The sequence below is a fragment of the Diadema setosum genome, chromosome 18 (genome assembly GCF_964275005.1).
Source record: "Diadema setosum chromosome 18, eeDiaSeto1, whole genome shotgun sequence".
Lineage (NCBI taxonomy): Eukaryota > Metazoa > Echinodermata > Echinoidea > Diadematoida > Diadematidae > Diadema > Diadema setosum.
This window is the reverse complement of record NC_092702.1, coordinates 35634517-35654670: the sequence shown is the minus strand read 5'-3', so window position 1 is coordinate 35654670 and position 20154 is coordinate 35634517.

The window sequence follows — 20154 nt, the reverse complement described above, 5'->3', positions numbered from 1 at the left end:
ACACCCGCACCCCACTCCCCATGATCACATACTTTTCTGTGTGGTGCTAATAATTTTAAGTGTGAAATTCTAGATAGATTTGATTTTGAAATTACGTTATTTATCATGGCAAGGGTATTGTGTATCCTAAATGATAAACTGATGGAGATGAATAATCTATTGCACGTTAAACACAAAACCTTGTAGGCCTACATCACTGACATTTTATGCCTGAAACAGCAGTAGCTCTGCAGCGACAGAGGTAGAGCAATGTTTCCGTGGCGACAGGTTGCTGCAGAAGTATTGCCAGAGAGGAATAAAATACCTGCATTATGTAGACTTGTGTAACAATGGAGTTGCGTGACATTAGCAGCCGAGTGTTGATTACACCTCCCCCTGAATTCACTCTGAAAGAGGGCTCTGTGAAGGAGGAGAGTGGAGTCCTAGCTTGCAGGAAGATGTGGAAGAGTCAGCAAGTGAAACAGATATGTGTGCTGGAATTGCAACATGAGAGATATATGACTGAAAGGGAAGCCTGGCGATCATAGACCAAAAATTGCCTTTATGGAGGTGCCGACACAGCTTCCCTTTTTTTTCCCCCATCTTCTTTTTGGATAACAGCTAGGCATCTCTAACATGTGATAGCAAAATGAGGGCAAGTCATACAGTGGAGTGTGGCAGAAGGAGTATCCGTATAGCAGAACCAACAAAAGGCAGATATTTGCAATTCTGCATGCCAACATACTGCATCTAGACAATTTTTTACATACCCCAACGAGGAATCATATACAGATATGAACAAACAGAATATTTGAAACAAAAAAGGAATGAAGAGAGAATGAAGTATCTTTCATTCATAATGCTCTTGTGTATGACCCCAGTTTAACATTTACCAGTGGAATAAAAACAGGTGCATGCTTGCATATTTTTACCAAGAAGCAAGATTGCCCAGTGCATCCCTTTTTGACCACACCCTAGCCTGGACCATCAGTCCCCCCCCCCCCCCACACACACACACACCTCCAACCCTTAATGTTATTAGTAATAAAAGTAACAATAGTAGTGATGATAATAATGATAATTATAATAATGATAGATCATATTTATAACATGCTTAATGCAATGTTTGTGAGCCCCTCCCCCTAAAAGGATTCTAGCTACACTCCAGTTGTTAAATGTACTATTTTAAAGGAATGACAATATCTGCTTTGAAGATTATCCAGATTACATTAACCTTAGAGGCTGTTAGAATGTTATATGAAATCTGGTAATCTAATTTATCAATCCATTTTAAGAGTTAAGTCATTGATATGCACTGTAATTACCCTAAGTGATATACATAGATAAATATAGCTCAAATCGAAAAATGCTCGCATGACCTAAATAGAAAGTGGAAAAGAAAGCTGAGAAGTGATCAAACTCATTTCGTATATGCAGAGCAGTGACGGTGGTCTTCTATTCAGTCTGACCCTACGCCGCTAATGAGGGGGATTCTATGTTGGCCGTATTTGAAGAGTCGTAGTGATGTTGATAATGGTGCAGGTGTTTGCATAAGCTCCCTCCTTCCACTCCTGACATGCAGCAGCATTGGACAGCGACTGTCTACAAATGTCTCCTACAAGATGGCCCTGCTCTCAGGCATCGCATTAGAATTGAACAAGGAGTCATGATATTAATTAGAATGAAAAAAAAAAGGTGTAGAGAATGGAGGGAAGAAATGGCGATATCTGAATCTGTGTTCGTACAGCCTGACTATGGGTGTTGCCAGCAACATATGTTGTTTGAGGTCAAGAGAGGATGGAGAAAGGGCTGGAATTATCCTGAGGGTATTATGACTGTAATGAAGTCCTCTGGTCCTGTTTTCACTTCACCGATGCCACAGGTATCTCCAACATGGGCAAAATGCATTCCATCTCCCAAACCAGGTCATCCTTCAAAACCACTTCCCTGCTTGCACTAATGAGCCATACCAGGGTTTAGTCTCCACAAAGCAGACTCACTCTGATTTTGTTTTTCTTAATACAAACCATTTGTCATTTACTGTGTTAATATGCAAAAAAAGCTGAGAGACATTTCTTCGTCAAACAGTTACCTTGAACTACAGAAATTAGTTTATTCACTTTAGTTATGATGTCTGTGTATGCAATTATTAGAATGCAATAGAAAAGATTGTCTAGTGTTGAGTAAGTGCACAAAAAGACATTCTGTTGAGACTATAGTGGATGGGTGTAAGGCAAAATGCACAATTCTCTTCATTAGGCAGAATTCAAGTAAATGAGTAATGAAATTCTCCCAGCAAGCATGAACAATCATTTCATTGAGAACTCAGTGTACCATTATATAATGAAAAAGGAATACACACAGACAGACAAACACACACATGCCTACACACATGTACATTTATTTTTTAATCAATTTTTATTCCATTTCTCTTTTTTTTTTTGGACATAGACTGGTCAGCTGAGTAGAGTTTGTATAAAAAGTGCACCATTATCTCCTCAGATTTGGATGTGTGGCTCCACGCGATATCACTATTTGGTGTAAACAAGTAAAAAATCTAATTTTCATCTTCTTGTTTTGGGTTTATATTATGATGAAACTATAATACCATATGTTTATGTGAGTGTGCTTCCATATTGAAGTCAACTTGGACTGAGGTGTGGAATAGCACTATAAAATCACTTGGTGGTAGTCTATCCTGCCAGACACAGTGCAACAGATTGTGCATGGACCTCCTTCACTAGTGTGCAAAATGTATGTATTTGCATCCATGACCATCACAAGGTGAACGCATTCCAAATACAAGTTTACCAAGTTTTATTGCCGATGGTTGCACAAACATGAATTTGTATAGTGGTTTAAAGCAAGCCTGTTAGATGCATACACATTTACTACACATTTTTTAATAGAGAGTGCAAAGAAGAAGAAGAAGAAGAGGACTAGAATGAGAGAGAATAGATAGCAGGTACATTGTACATCAAGAGATAGTGACCAGGTACAGATGAAAGAAAGAATGTACTGTATAAGTGATTATTTTTGAGAGGGTTTAATTTTTGCGAATTTCGCGAATCACAGTTGGATCGCGAAATTAACGACACGCGAAAATGTCGCCATGCACTAGAGTAACAGTACATGCAAGATAGCATTGGTATCAATTCGCGAAATCAACATCTCGCGAAAATGTCTGTCACCTTCTAATTCGCGAAAATATCTGTTCGCGAAAATAGCAACTTACACAGTAATCTACTATCAGCGGTAGATGTGAAAACACAGCATTTACCTATATGCCATAATAGGAGATAGCGGATACAAACTGTTTTCTTAATCTCTTTCACAGACCATACTTATCAAGAAATGAAAGAATGAAATAGGATTTCTATTGTTTTCTGTGGGTTTTTTTCTCATATCAGTGCATGAGAGTATCAAAACAGAATAGAAAAACTTTGCTCTTACTCAATCTTATGTACGTAGAGCGAAATATTTATTTCAGTAGAGACTGCTCATTACATGAAACAGTGCTGTGATATTTCTTATTTCCTTTGCTTTTGAGAACTGCAGAGCATCACAAATTATTTTCACCATTCAAGATACTGTTGTGGGCAAATGGTTGTTTAAGTATAGACATACCAGAGAAGTAGACATTCTTGAGACTTGACTTAAGACTACCAGCCTCTATTTGAATTCACCGCTGGGCTGTAGTAAGGGTGGGCAGCTCATTTTGTGAAGTTATTATCTACGGGACTTTCTCCTTCTTCTTCTTCTTTTGTGTAGAATCTCAAAAAGAAAGAAACATCAATTGAAATCAAATCAGTGGATAAATCAATCAAATTGTGTCTGCGTTTCTGGTCAGATGCGTCGCACTAAAAGCTGCCGGAGCATTCATAAACTTGTCTGGTGTGATGTCAAATTACATTTGTCCATTATTATGTGCACAATTCATGGCTGGAGTGCACGGATATTGCAAATTTGTTTGACTTGCTGTCAGGACTTTTTCTCAATGTAGCAAGCAGGCATGTGAAGAATGCGTGATGCCTGTGACGTGTGCAAGATTTCAGTGGAGATTTAAAAACAAACGAACAGAAAAAAAAAACAAAGTGGGAGGGGGGTGGTTAGGAAGGGTGGCATGGTTTATTTCCTCTGTTCAGAAGTTCATTCCCACTTCTCACCCATCAGTGATGTGATGCAGTGTTCATTGGCCAATTCTGATTCCCTTTCTCCCCAATCTTAAATAGTATTGTGAGTTGTATTTTGCTTGTTTGAAGAGCTTTCTTTCTCTGTGTATGCTTGTTTTGCTTTGTTTTTGTCCTGTTTTGTTTTTGCCTATATATGTCCAAATTATGCGAAGGTAAAAGCTGTTGTGCAGAGAATGGCAGATGAACTTTAATGTTAGAGTATGCAAAAGTTTATATTGTGGTTCTAAAGCATCTTTAGGGCTTCATATATGTTTAAGTTTCTGTTGGTTGTATTTAATGAAACATCACAGAATTTTTTTATGCACATTGTGAATCTATCTTTTTTTTCTATTTTTTTTTTTTTTTTTTACATTCCTTTGGTTTGATGTGTTGTGCTGGAACTTTTTGTCCAGCAAGTCCAGTTAAAGACATGAGACAGTTATGCCTAGTCAGCATTTCACATCACATGGATTATAAATGCTAGTTGTAATGTATGAATATCAATTCTTTCATATGATTTTCATGTTAAAGTAGCACCATGCTGTGAGTGATTCTCTCCCTCCAACTATCTTGAATAGATTCCCTCTCTACGGCAACAAGGTTGGGTTTTTTTTTCGCTTAATTAAAATGGGTTGGAGAGCCCTATTTTTTCGTTTGTATCAGCAGTACACCATTTTACACCTTTTATCATTTTTTTTTGAAAGAGGAATATGACAAATGTGAATTTTGTTGATTGTGTTGATGGTTTTGAGGTAGACCGTGACATTTTACATGATACACAAGAAAGGTCTTGATTGTGTCTACATGCAAAAGTGAACATACAGCAGTGAGAGGGTGACTTCTAGTTGCTAATATCTTGTGCAGTGCAGAACAAGATGGTGGGTAGAAAAGGGATACATAGAGGAGATGAGAGAGGGAAATGTTATGGGGGAGATTCTTGTTGATCAGGAAGGAAAACCTGTCGCTTGTTGAGATGGTATCAATCATTGCAAAGGACTAGGAATTCAGAAAATGCATAAGATATACCATTTTTTTCCAAATGATGATGTTTCCTGCACTGCATTGTTAGTCTCCAGTCTGCAGCAGGCAAAGAAAGAAAACCAGACACAATTGCAGAAGAAAGTGTGATGAATGAGTAAACTCTTCCCAGTGGCTGCTGTCTTCAAGACTAGTGACTGAATCACCCAAGCCTCATAATCAGCACCTTATTGTCAAACTGCAATTTCCAGAGAACATGTTTTTTGTTAGCTCCTCATAAGAACTTAAGATCTTTGACTGCTACGATTGAAAAAAAATGACTGTTCCATGAAGATAGTGAATGGAATACTGTGATGCAATTTCCATTAGGATTAGATTAAAAAAAGCAGAATGAAGCTAATGTATTTTTTTGCCAAGATTACCCCATGCTATGCATGAAGAGTTGTGAATAGTACTCTTAGAGGGAATCATCTTTGCATTATGAGAGTTTCATTTGTGACATGCAGTACGGGGCCCCTAATCGCCCATCTGATAAGATGAGAGTAGTCGTCATCACTCGACACCACCGATAATGGACGTTTTCATAAATACCACAAACATTTCAAATGTGACACACCGACTGACGGCAAAGATCCTTATAGAGCCTGCTCAATTCCTTCCTTCCTCCTTCCAGGGGGAACTCTTCATCTCCTTCCTTTATCTCATTCAGTTTTTAATATGACATGTCAAAGGTTACCTTATGCATTCCAAGATAAGGTTATGATCAAGTTGATCCTGTTATGAATTTGTGTCTGCCTTGTTTATATTCAGGTAGTGCGCTCATATAATTGACTTGCTGAAACACCCCCCACATGTTGTAGAATTCTGATGATCATAATCAACATCTCCCATGGCTTGTTGGGTAGTGAAAGTCAAGGAGTGCTTCCCCTTCTATGATAGGAAAAAGTGATCAAGATGTTAGGATGCTACAGCTGAAAACAAGCAAAAGGATGCTGCAGCTGAAAGCAAGCAAAAGAAAGCCAGGTCATGCTTTTGCATTTCAAATCATCTGGAATGTACTTAAAAACCATAATCTAAGCTTGCCATTTAAGAGGAATAATTTTGGACTAAATTGCCCAGGTGGAGGAGGGGGAAGGGGTGGTGAATTTTTAATCATTGTTATATTAGGAGACCTGGCACAAATGTGTTATCATACACACATCTCAGGTCTTCATGTAAGAAATGGAATTTTTAGGCTTGTATGGCAAGGAGGTTATTCTAAAACCCAGAAGAATGAATAAAGTTCAGGGATACCTCCGTGTGTTGCGGCAAAATGGAAGGATACAGTTCCGGCGACAACTTGATGAATGCTATGCTGAAACCAAGTATCGCCGTCATCATCATCATCGTCAGACGATGCGGCTCTGGGGTTCGGGGGAGAAGCGACTCCCTTTGAAGCGAGCAGAGCAGCAGAATTATATTTTCACTAGGGATGTGTTGTAGCAAGGGTTAGAGTCTTCACACTGAGATCTGGCAGCCATGTGCCCCTTGCAGCAATTTATTCTAATTTAAGGAAGCCATGGCTCTCATCCATCACCTTCAGTTATTTGCTTTCCTTTCTAGCCTCCAGTATTTGTCTGGCAATAAAGAACCCCCCCCCCCCCCCACACACACTTTCTTTTCTCTTTCCCTCTCAGTGCCTTCTAGATGTCATGCTGACTCTTTGTCAAATAGAAATGAGACGAATGTGTTTCTGAAAATGACAGATATGATAATGAGGGGTCTTTAAAGGTTTCAGTCAGCTATCTCACAGAGCATTAATGTCCTGGTGTAAATACCATTGTCTTGTTTTGTATCACTTGTATGAAGAGGTTTCGCACAGAATGCCAAACTAGTGCCTGTCAGCAAGAATTCATACTCAAGATGGTGCCATGTAGCCGGGGAGGGGGTAAGAAATGGGGGAGATGTAGCTTTGAAAGGTTCATTGAAAAATTCAAATGAGAATCTTTCTGTATTAAGTATAGATGTTCGCAGACAAGATGACAGTTTGGTTACACCAGATGATTTAATGTAAGCTCTTAGAACAAATCGTATCCAGCAAAGATTATAACCCAAGTCATTGAAAATTCAGCTGGCTCACCATGGAAGAAAGACAAATGTACAAACAACAAACAAACTAATGAAGTGCCTCAGTTATAAGACAGTACATGTACTTTCAACAAAGAGGGCAATGGGAGACTGATTATGGCTAGCAGCCTCGTCCAAATGTGGGCCAGGTTGAATATTTCATGAATGTGGTGGAGCGAAAATTATGAGACGTACAGCTTTTGGAACTCCGCAGCGATGGCGTAATGATGCAGGTTGGGGAAAGGAGTTCCCCCCGTCTCGTTAATGGCATGCGGTTTAAATGGGAATGTTGTGCATTGGGACTGAACATCCTCTATGCAACATCACAGGGATGGATTTTAGATTGTGAGAATTCGTAAATATTGCTTGTATGCTCACGTTCAGAGGTTGATACCCTTTATATCCTTAGCCTGCTGAACATGAGTGTGTGGCTAGAATTAAGAAAAAGCAGGTGATTAATGCCAAGTTTAAGAGCACTGCTCTTCATCATGATTAAAATGTGCACCTGTTGATGTCAAGCTCATAAAGATAATACTGACATGCAAAATTATGACAATACTCCAGAGTTTTGATGAGTTTTTCTTTAGTGAGAAAAGTCCTCAAAAAAAAAAAAAAAGGGAAATGAATTTACAAAGAATAAGCTTAAACCCTTCAGGTACTCAGTAGCAGCCCCTTCCCTGTATGAAACATGCGTGTAAGGACAGCAACTTCTGTATACAAATCAGGATAAACACTGAAATGAGTTTATCCACAAATAAATGGTGGGGATCGTATTTACATTTATATTGAGCTCCCGATGTTGTCAAGGTATGTAGATTATGACAAGTCAAGCTTCTTATGATAGGGGCATCATGATGTGTCAGTCATACTGATATTGTTGCCCACACAATATTAAAGCACAACCCTATCTGACTCCACATCTAAAACTTACATTTATGTATCTAGTTTAATATATTTCCTTGTTTTGAAGTATATTTCTCTTTAAGGGAAAATGAAGATTGGCTGATACTATTGATGCATTATGGTTATAATCAATTCATCAGGGAAAAAATGCAAATATTAAATCAGGAATTAAAAATCACTTCACTATCTATAACAAGTAGCACATGGGCATCGAAATTAGATGCAGTTGAAAGTATTGATGCCAGTGATTACTTGTATGTATGAGAAAATCTGGAATCAGGATTGAACAATTTCTGTTTAATCTTGACCTGAGTTTACATTGCATACAGTTAAACTAGAAAAAAAAGTGAACACAAATGTAGCAAATTGATATAATGTTCAGAAAATTATGCAGCATGCTAGTGATGCTAATGTAATTCTAAGCAGAATGCTGCCAAAATGTCTGTATTACACTAAATGTTGACAGTTTAGTGTTTTTCATGTATATTTTGTTTCAACATTTTTTTATTTTTTTTTACATTCGTTTTGTGTGAGTTTTTCCCTCTATGTGTTGCTGCATGCATGCACTGCTTAGATTACAGTTTGCAGCTCAATAAAAAAACAGGAGGAAAGAGAGAAAAGCAAAGCCTCCATCTATTTAGTCTGCCACCCTGTCATGTTTAGAGATCCCGGCAGCAGTGGCGATCAATAAATTAGAGATCACAATGTTAGTTGGCGCGTGTCTTCAGTACTTCTGCTATTACATGCTGCCGCACTCGTGAGGTTACGGTCTCCAAAATATGTACATATCTCCGTGTTACCTCGTAGGATGTAGTTCTTATCATGATGCTTATGTTGGATGCTACACACAGTTTGGTGGTGTGTAGTCTCACAGTTCAGACTCGCCTGTTGCATGACAGGCAACTACTTGTAGTGTGACATGTTAAATTGTAGCACTACGCGTAGTTACCATTGGCTTAATTCATTGCCTGATATCAGTCTTCAAAAAAGTTTGAACACAGAGTACATGTGAAGCTTTTGGCTATGGTGTGTGGAGTGATAGCTAAGTGAGGTAACATTTTGTCCTTTCATGAGTGATGATTGGCAAAGTGATGAATTAAGGTTCACAATACAACCCAAGACACAACTCTCTGTGCTCTTTGTTCACTGAGGAATAAATGTTACTTGCTTAATCTGTATACCTAAGAAAACCATAATGAAAGCGCATGATTATCAAGCAGAAGGGTGAAGACGTGATATGATTTATCATCAGTTTGCCTCCCTCTGTACAAATGAAAGTTGTTAGATCACAACTGCTGATTTACATTTCAGACGTGTCCATTAAAAATGTAGATCAGCAGTTGCAATCTTACAAATTCATATGTACAGAGGGAGACAAATTGAAGGAAGATCATACCACAAAACCAGAATGTTCAGCAAATTTGCAGATAGAGAAAAACTTGAACTTGAGAAAAATTTGAGGCTTGGGATGGAAAAAGAATACTGGCTCTGGTATTTCCTATTACGGCATGCATATTGGGGCAAACCCTGACTCTAAGGGCATCACTTTGACTCAAAACTTCCCTGGGATGGAGACACAATCTGCTGCTCAATCATTAGCTGTTGAAACTCGCCTAGTCTACAGCCATAGGCTGCTTGGTGTGATGACGATTTCACAATGCTGTGTAACCATGGCAACTGTTTAGGTTAATCATTACCCTAGATATGTAGAATCTTCAGGATATATGAGTGTTAGTGAGCAAGTGACTGATTTGATCCTACAAGGTTGGCATTTTTCTTGACGAGTAACTGTGATGTATGTGCTGTCTTTGTTTTTAAAATACAAGTAGTAAACTGGATAGGCCTCTACACATTTTGTGCATTATTCAGCATGCATTTCAGATCAGCATCTTGACTGAGAGTAGTGGCCAAAATGCAGGAATGTACGTCAGAGGGACAATGGCCATAGGGACTGATTATTTGCCATTGGGGTCATACAGTTGGCTGTTCAAATACTGGGCAGAGAGGTATGTCCACTAGCTCGTGATGGTACTTTCAATAGAAGCGCATGTGCCTGCATTTTCAACTCCCCAAATAGCTCATAATGTGCACGGATGCCTGGTACGATTGCTGGGGTACAATTGCTGAAATGAAGGTAGCAATAAGTTGATCTGAGTGAGCATAATCACATCACATGACAAAGCTTTGGAAGTTATCAATGGACGTGGAAAGCCCCAAATTTTACTTGTCAGTTAAAAAATTTGAGATGCAATTTGCATTCACTGACGGGAAGGCAATCCAATTCTCTCTCACTCTCTTCTTTCTTCACCTATTCGATAGAGACCTGCCGAATATTTTTGTTTGTAAGACGATGTCTACTTTGTCCTTGTAGACATTTGGAGGAGTCTTTTGCCCCCATGCTGCCCCCAAGAACTTGGTGCAGTGATGTTTTATTATTCCTACAATTTAGTAGCTTTCAACCTTCACTAGCAGAGGGATCTTGGCCTTATGGCTCTGCACCTGAGGGATGTCAGGTGAAGGGGGGAGGGGGGAGAGTGGGATTGGGGTGGAGCAAAAAGAAAATGCTCCACTTTTTCAAACTCCTGGGATTGATAGCAATAATTCATGGTTTCTTTTATGATGATGATGTGTGGAGTAACAGTGTTGTGTGAAATTCTCGTTTGTGTGGCAGTGGAATTTTTAGCTCAACTGTGTCAGTCTATTCAAGAAGTGAAATTTTCTTGCCAAGTTCTTGTCTGCACATTGAATCTCTCCCCCCCCCCCCCCACACACACACACATTAGGTCTTAAATGGTTTGTTTTTTTACCACATTCCATGCCTTTGTTCAAATCAATTTGGAAGAAGGGAGGAATGCTAGTGTAATAGGAGAGACCATGCCAAACAGTGTTGTATGCACACAATATGCTTCTGATTTGATTATCACCAATCACAATGGGCAGCGGTTTAGGTGAATGCACTCTTTTTTTTTTCTTTTCTTTTTCTTTTTAACCAGGATGGTTAGCCTTTCTTCAACCCTGCTCCAGGTATATCCATAGAGTGGAAGCTCACTTTGTACAACCATAAATTGCCATAATCTTAATTTGCATTGTCTCTGTATTCATACAGTTGTTGTTGTTGTTTTGGTTTTTTTTTTTTTTTAACACTCCAGTGCATCTGTAAGCCTGCAGTGTGGGTGATTTATTGCTTGGCAAGATGTGACTATTTTTATAATTATCCAATTAATGATAATGCATTCTTGTTCACATGACATTGCAAGTAAAGTTTCAATTATCTGTGACACAGCACTGCAAAATTCATGGTCAATATTCACTCTATAGTATTAATCAATCATTGTATATTTATTGCATGAATTTTTAAAGTTTTAGTGTTATACTGTTTTACTGTTATAGGCTTCTCATCCAGCAGTGGCGACACTGAACTTTGATAATTAATAACCTTTGAAGAGATTGAACTTTCACCGATGTGTTCTACTGATATTACTGCATTCACTCAATCCACACATATATTTGAGTGAACTTGTCCTTTAACAGTGGAAGGAGTCATGAGTGTAAAACAATCTACAAAGATCAATAGCAACAGAGACAAGGGACTGTATGCTGATTGCAGGATGTAAGGTATCCATGTGTGGCACTTAGTCTGGAGGCAAGAATACATTAATGTGGGCACATTAACCCTTAATGTGCCCAGGTTTTTAGCTTATCTTGCCAAGCTCTTCCATCAGCATTCTACAGCCCATCCAAACTTTACCTAGTTGTGAAGTTATATGCCCACTCAGGTGTAACAATGTGCCTCTTTTCACAACAGAATGGCCATAGTGACACAGTAGGAATTAGGGAGATTATGCAATCTGCCTGCATAAAAAAAAAAAAAAAAATTACTTTCCAGATGTCTGTGCCAATTGGCACAGAAAGTCACTCTAACCAAGCAGCAAACAAACCACATTAAGGGTTAAAAATGTGTACCCATTGTTTAACCTGTGTATCCGAGGCCCTAATCTAAAGTAGATGTGGTATTAGCCACACAAGACTCTGTTGGTATCCAAAGGACTAAATTGAGGGAACTAAGGTCATGCCACTTCTCTCTGATTGATGAAAAGAAGCAGTAATTAGGTGATCCGAGTATCCTCTCGGATCACCTTCTGTATCTGTACAGATTCTTTATTTCTTTATTTCTGGACAAAAGTTGTGCAGAGGTTAGCTCAGAAAGTGCATTGCCTATCAATGTCAAACTTATACCATATATGTATCGTGTCCCAAAGACGACAAATCTAGTAAAATCACAGTGATCAGTCCACCGTGACGTCACTATGACGTCATTATATGAAAACACATTTTCATTCATATCTCATTAATGGAATGGAAATTTTCAATGAAATTTACGTCACATATGTTTCAAGTCCAGCGCATTCTACTCATATTATCAAAATTCATATTTATTATTAAAACGTGCGCGTACGTTGAAATATTTGTATGCTTCAATCGAGCTCAAAATCTTTTTGCACACGTTTCAGACCATTTGGAGCATTTTTTGAAAAATTGAAAAAATCGGACGGATGCGTACGCGCGCGCACATATACGCACGCACAGCTCATATGCAATAGAAATTTCCCGTTTTTTCACACTTATCGCCTGCCTGAAATGTCAGGGAATATGTCTACCAAGTTTCAAGTCAATCCGACTCAATATGACGTCATACGGGCCCGTCAAAGTTGAAATTCCGCGCGCGCGTCAATGGCGATATACAGTGCAACAATGCCAAAAAACCGCCAATTTTAAATCCGATTTTACTCGTCAGGATGGACGGTGACCCCCCATTTTCGTTACATATTCTGAAAGCTGATGAGTTGTACATGTCATTTCATGCGTTGGCGATACTGAAAAAATGATTAAAAGATATCAAATTTCTTAATAAAGTAAAAAAAGTAAATTTTCAAAATGACGTCATCAAATTTCAAGTTCACTCGAGCATATCTCACTTATCCTTTGCCAATTTTCACCCAGTTTTCAGTATGTTGTAGCTTATTAAATGTACTTTCATATTTGTAACTACAAAATTTTGATTGGATGACGCCATCACCTCGTAAAAATGGATTGAATGTATCCTTGCAAAATTTGACCAGTTTACGTGTTATCTCTATGGGAGTGCTGTTTTTCTGGAAATGAAAACTGACATGACTATCTTTATCGAGCACTAGCTCACTTATGCTTCGGTGAATTTCTCCCAGATTTTAATATGTTGTAGCTGGGACTTTGGGCTATCGCTAATGTCCCCTTTATTTTTTCATGCGATGTCGAAATCACGTCAAAAAACTTGGTTGAAATTAAAGCTTATCTTAGATTATTGAAATATTTCGTTCTTTCTGCAACTTTCTTTGCAATAACTTAGGAAAACATACCCTATCACCACCATATTTTGCGTATGTTTAGTTCATGTCACGAACATTATTTCACAAAATAACAACTACTTGATCAGACGCCATCTTGGGTATGTAAATTAGGGTCAAAGGTCATAAATGTTTCCTCATGTATCTTGGTAAATATATGTCCTATCTTTCCCATATTTTGCACACGTAAAGACCATGTTACAAGGATCATTTCACAAAATAACCACTAATTGCTCAGATGCCATCTTGGGTGTGCAAAGTGGGGTCAAAAGTCATATGTACTTCTTTCTCAATCTTCGCTATTACGTGTTATCTCTATGGGAGAGAGTTTTTCTAGATGTGAAAATTGACATGACTATCTTTATCAAGCACTATCTCACTTATGCTTTAGTGAATTTCCCCTAGATTTTAATATGTTGTAGCTGAAACTTTGTGCTATAAGTGCCGTTTGTTTTTTCACACGATGTCGGTATCACGTCAAAATACTTGGTTGAAATTAAAGCTCATCAACGAAGTATTGAAATATTTCTTTCTTTGCGCAACTTTCTTTGCAAAAACTCAAGAAAAACATGCTCTATCACCACCATATTTTGCACATGTTTAGTTCATGTCACCTGCATTATTTCATAAAATAACGACTTCTTGATCAGACGCCATCTTGGGTATGTAAATAAGGGTCAAAGGTCATAACTGTTTCATCTTGTATCTTCGTGAATACCTCTCCTATCTTTCCCATATTTTGCACACTTATAGACGATGTCGCAAGAATCATTTCACAAATTAACCACTTTTTCCTCAGGTGCCATCTTTGGAGTGTAAAGGTGGGTCAAAGGTCATATGTATTTGTTGCTGTATCTTCGTTATCTAGTGTATACAGAATTTAGTACCAAGGATGGCAGATATGACTCTCTTTTCTAAATGAGAATCCAAACATCACACGGCCAATGTCTCTAAACACAGATGAAACCTGTATGGTCATGCGTATTGCGATCAGGACTCGAATCATTGATAAAAAAAAAATCGGATCACCTTAATTTGTCAGTAATGACAAATTACAATCTCTAGTTTTTCATTGTTTCAGATCCAGCCTCTCACTGCATTTATTTACATCAATACAAATAGATTTGAAAATTAGATTAGATTTAATGAACATGAGTTCTCTTTGCATCTAGACTTTAAAAAAGAGATCTTTTCTTGAGAAGATCCCATCCTTTGTGGAAAACTGATTTTATCAGGGATATCTCAACATTACCCTCACATAAGAACAACAACAGTGAAACAAGACATTGAGAGATGGGGGTCAATCGTATGCAATAAACATTGTCAGTCTTGACTCAAATAATTATATCTCATTTACCTGATTGGTATTCCTATGTAACTTCCAAGGCATGCCATTGCTTTAGTGGGTTTGGAAGACCATCCCGTAATATATCATCCAATTGTACTAATGCATGTGACCTAGATGCTGATTATGGAGAGGATGTATGGTATGACTTGTCTTGATAAGGGTTTCACATACATGTAACTGACACATTCCCCACTTCTCTCTCTGGTATAAGAGGCACCGATCATAATAAACCAATGTGGTTAGCCTCAAAGGCCCCATTCACCCTATTAAAGAGAGAGAGAGAAAAAAAAATGTGGTTTAACTGGTCTATCTTCAAAAAGACTACTTGAACATGAGTACTCGGATATAACCCTCTTCTGGGTCAGCTTATTGAGCTTGTGTGATTTGCTGGGCTTCGAAGTCTTCTTGTTTTTTGAAATATAGACTTTCGCACTCCACTCTGTCCCTCAAAGATGAAATATGAATATCATTCAATGAAAAATGAATTCTATTGTCCTTTTCAAAACATATCATTCTGTTTTATGGATATCATGATGATCAAATTTTTAAGGATATAATGTGCATGTTTTATCAATTTAGATTTCATTCATTTTTAATGATAACTTTCCAGCAGTTTTGAATGTTGGAATCATGTAATAATGTGTGTTTTAGTCTCGGTAAGTCTCATAAATGAAATATTGATCGTTAATAGATCTCCAATCATGTATTGTGTCACAAATCTATGTGGTTTCTGCTCAGCTCTGCAACTGCTTGTTTTTTGAAATTTCAACAGAATAACAACAAAATATCATTCCTAGTGGCCATGAGCAGGATTTCCTTGATGCAAAACCCCAGTTTATCACCATCCAAGTAGTCATAGGGCACTAATTTAACGATGCTAGCAACCAGCCCACCTACGTCTGTAGACTTGCAGAGAAGAATTGGAAGAGGGGAACTGAATGAAAAGGCCAGGGAAGGAAATTGCTTGGACTTTCTCTCAATTATTCTTAGAGAGTGAATTGGGTCGAGGGATGGTTGATGGGAACTGAAGTGACAGAAGTTGGAGGTAAACAGTGTCTCTGATCTTTCTGGAATGATTGATAAACAAAGGGACAAAACATGCATCATTTGTTTACAAACTGATGCTGAAATCTGCAGTAAACGCTGTCAGAATTGTATGAGTTAAAATTTGGCAAGATACGCTATCATCAACTCCTTTTTTTTTTTCCTTTTTTCTTTTGCTGCAGAATATTCTAGTTAAGTTTAGTTGCAAAGATCTGCAAATACAATGTATTTTGTGAAAGCATGCAGCTATCAGAAATCATAGAGGAATTTTAGATAATCATAGAGAAAATTATAGAAGTTTTGTGCTAACTTGCTTTCATTAAAATCCAACTCATGTGGTGATGCAGGCTTATGAAAAAAGACTCTCAAATGCTATGCATTTCCTATGCCTTTGAGTTGTTCACTCAGGTGGATGGTGCATTTAAATGCTAGATTATCATTGTGATTGTTGAGTATCAGTATTTTTATACAAGCTGTTGCTATTTAGTTCTTGTTGTCTCCAGGTGACCAAACAATGTCATTTGTGCCCAAAGAACGTTAATAATTATAATGTTCTGTTCTGCTTGTTGTAAATTTCAACCAATATTTTGTGTCCTACCATGCTCTGCAGCCAATGTGTCTTGAAACAATGTATGGCCTGATCTGTAGAGTTTGCCATAGAGGGCCAACTACCCCAGTACCCCCATGCCTACTATAAACAGCCCTAGTGCATCGGGAATGCACAGATGTCATGTCTTGTCACTGTTGGTTTTTCTGCAAAGATCACATCCATCAGGGAAAGCATCACACTGGAAAATGTCGGCAAGAAAAAGGTGAAGCAAGCTTGTATGGCCTTGTGTAATCAGCTGTCAATCACACAGCCATGGGGTGTGGCTAACTGTCTGCTGGGGGCGAGGATGTGTTAGTTGAATTAAAGGGAAGGGAAGATACCTATAGACTGGTGATACCCAGTACTCCTTTCTCCAGAGCAACATTGCCTGTGTATGACACTCCTGGAGATTTTTGTGTAGAGTGAAAATTTTGTCCCAGTCTAAATGATTCAACCAACAACAACAAAAAAGGCATTGTGTTTGTACTGGTTAGATTTGGAGGGAGTCAAATCTGTGATATTAAAGTTAAGTGGTCTTGATGTGATTTTAATTTGATGAGTCTGTTATTTCCCTTTGATTTTTGTTATCAAAATATAGAAAGAGGTGAGTTATGAAATTTTGTTGCATCATTACAGGTTAGACATGGAGCTGCAACTACCTGTATGGTTTAGAATAGCAGGAGCTTTGAACAAAAGTTGATTTTATTCAGACACTCAAACAAACATAGCAGAATAAATTCTATATATTCACCTAGAGCACACCTCACTTATTCTCGATAATTCTCGATCTCGATGCTGAAGCTTTCTGGTTGTGTCCTAAAAATCTTTGCCCTATTTTGCCCTATGTTTCATTGGTATATGCAGAGCCACACAGTCAAACATGGCCGTAGTTCAAACATCACAACATGCAGTTGATGACATGTTGAGGAACAGACGGCGCATGTTCGAGCTCTAATCCCAAAAACATATTCCTCGGGCAGAGCAGGAATTGGCAGTCTTGTGTTTGAAAGCTGTCAGTATGGGGGATGTAGTCTAAACATACTTGAGACAAATGACTCCTGAGACATGGATCATCAGACAGCAAAGGAGAGTGGGGGAGGGAGTGGGGATTTGAGAGAATAGTAGAGAGGTGAACAGAAAAAAATAGAACAGAGATCTGTAAAGACCAAGCGTTTAGAGACACGAACATATAGAATGAAATTAATATTAGGATAGACATGGAGAAGCCATAATGCTGCTAGAAATAAGAGATCATGAGCTTTGTGGTGAAGAGTGAGCCTTTGTAAGCTATGTCATCAGTAAGCGGTTTGCTGTTGAAAAGAAACATTACATGATTTGAAGTGAGTGGTTCTGTTGGATCAAAAGACAGGAAATTAGTTCCTGCAGTAATTTGAGACCAGTCATTAGAGGGTTAGATGAGAGAAGACCGGTATACTAAGATGAGATGTTGAGAAGACAGCATCATTGCTCATCATGTCAGTGTCACTGATTCTATATAAATCTAAGTATGCTGGGGAAAATTTGATCATCAGTACAAACGGTAAGAGGCAGATGGTCAGAGAAAGACTGACATATTAAAGTCATATTCACAGCATCAGTCAAAGATAATCTGGGCTGCATTTCATGAAGAGATGTTAGGATAGCAACTCTTGCTGGAATGGCAAATGTCATGGTAATGACAAGAATCCAGCGTCCTGATTCACAGATTGGCTGTTGCTACGGGAAGATGCTATTCTAGCAAGACTTGCCATCATAACATCTTTTATTGAACAGGGCCCAGGGCTCCACCCAAGAGCGACTGACTGCTGAAGGTAATCCTAGTGGGATATTCTCAGTTAATCATAATGTGACATTCAGCAGTGTAATGTGGGTATAGTCAAATACAAGAAACTGTTGAGTGTTCATGTGAAAGTGGACTATATAAAATGTTACTCCATAGGCAGAACATTATTGGCGATGTATTCTCATCCATGGGCAGAACATGTATGTGTACACATATGACAATAAATTGCAAACAAAGGAAGCAGTCAATAAAAATTGTGCCTTGCTGGCTAGTTGTTGGCTTGTTGGCAGTGCTGCAAAAATAGCTACTGAATATTCAAGTTGAAGGCAGGTAATTCTCTCAAAGTACTTGGACAAACCCATAGTTATATAATAGGTGATGACTAAATTGTTGTTGGGAATATACAGAAAGTTTCATATCTCAAGGATTTTAAATCTTATTTTGGAAAGGTTGTAGGTCCTTTAACTTTGTTTCAAGACCTACAATGTATAACCTCTTCCAGTAGCAGGTCTGATCCTTCTGATGGATTATTTTCTATCTTCCTTCCTATGCAAGTCTTCATCTATGCAAACTTTGACCTCTCTTTTTGACAAGAAGGGACTTTCTTTTAAAGAATCTGCCAACACACACGAAAACATCAGTATATAGATCTAAACTCATTCAGTCTATTCTTTACATAACAATAAGGAAAACCCAACCACATGTCTGTGTGATTCTTATTGCATAAATTTTCATTTTGCTTATTTATAAGATTTCATAATGCTGTTTACTATATCTCAGAGTGATACAAGCCAAATATTGAAAAACCTTAGAATGTTGTTTGAAGGATTTATTGATAACAACTCCATCCCTGCCCTTTGTCTAATGAAGATTGTTTGAAATATGATATTTCCCTAAAGTTTTTTTTAAATATTATTTCAACCACATTACCAAATTTTATTCCTCAATCTCATTTCAAACATTCACATAGGTAATCTTATATGATTACATTTTATTACCTTTTAATTCTTTTAAGGAGGTTGAATATTATTCCAACAGAAGGATTTTGCTCAATGGATTCATCAAATGCACACGTTAGTATGGTTTACAGTATTCTGGTGTAGATGCTTGTCATGTCAAACTTAAACTAAGGATCACCCTTTCATTACCGCTACTGACTAATGGGAATCCTTAACTTCTCATGTTATGGTGATAGCTGTCTTCCATATTGCCTTCAGACAATTCAAACGGAGGATGCAGCAATAATAGCTCTTGCTGTGCCATAGTGAAGTATCTGCATGGACGTCGGAGAAAGAAGATGTCCTTGTTTCCATACTGTACTTACTGTGTCCATATCGAGAATGAAGAGTTATTTCTGTCTTGTCTCTCAATCGATTGCCGTAAATAAAAATGTAATTCCCATTATTTCAACTCCTCCACATGGTTGTCAGGGAGAGGTCTAGGTTTCTTGAGTAATCCCTTTAGCTTGCCTCCTGCCGTATTTAATGTCTGAACGCTGTATGAGGACGAAGTCATGTAGAGTATGGCACGCTCTGTCTAAGATACCTTCTTGACATTTTGTGCTGAGGGTATGTATAATAGGAAAGATGTAAGATGGTAATTGCTTGGTTTTTTGAAGGCAGACTTTTGCATTGTCTGAGCTTACCTTTGGAATCTATTTAATTACCTCTAGATGTACAAAGTGTACAGTATGTTGTATTTGAGCTTACTACGGAAAAATATGGTTGTAGGAGTTTGCAATAATTCTACAAAACCTACAGTATGAAATGAGCTCCATAATGTCATGGAGACCTTGCCTTACTTGTAATGCCCTACTCATGCGACATGGCTTCATGGTACAAGTATCAATGAATTAAATTTCACACAAA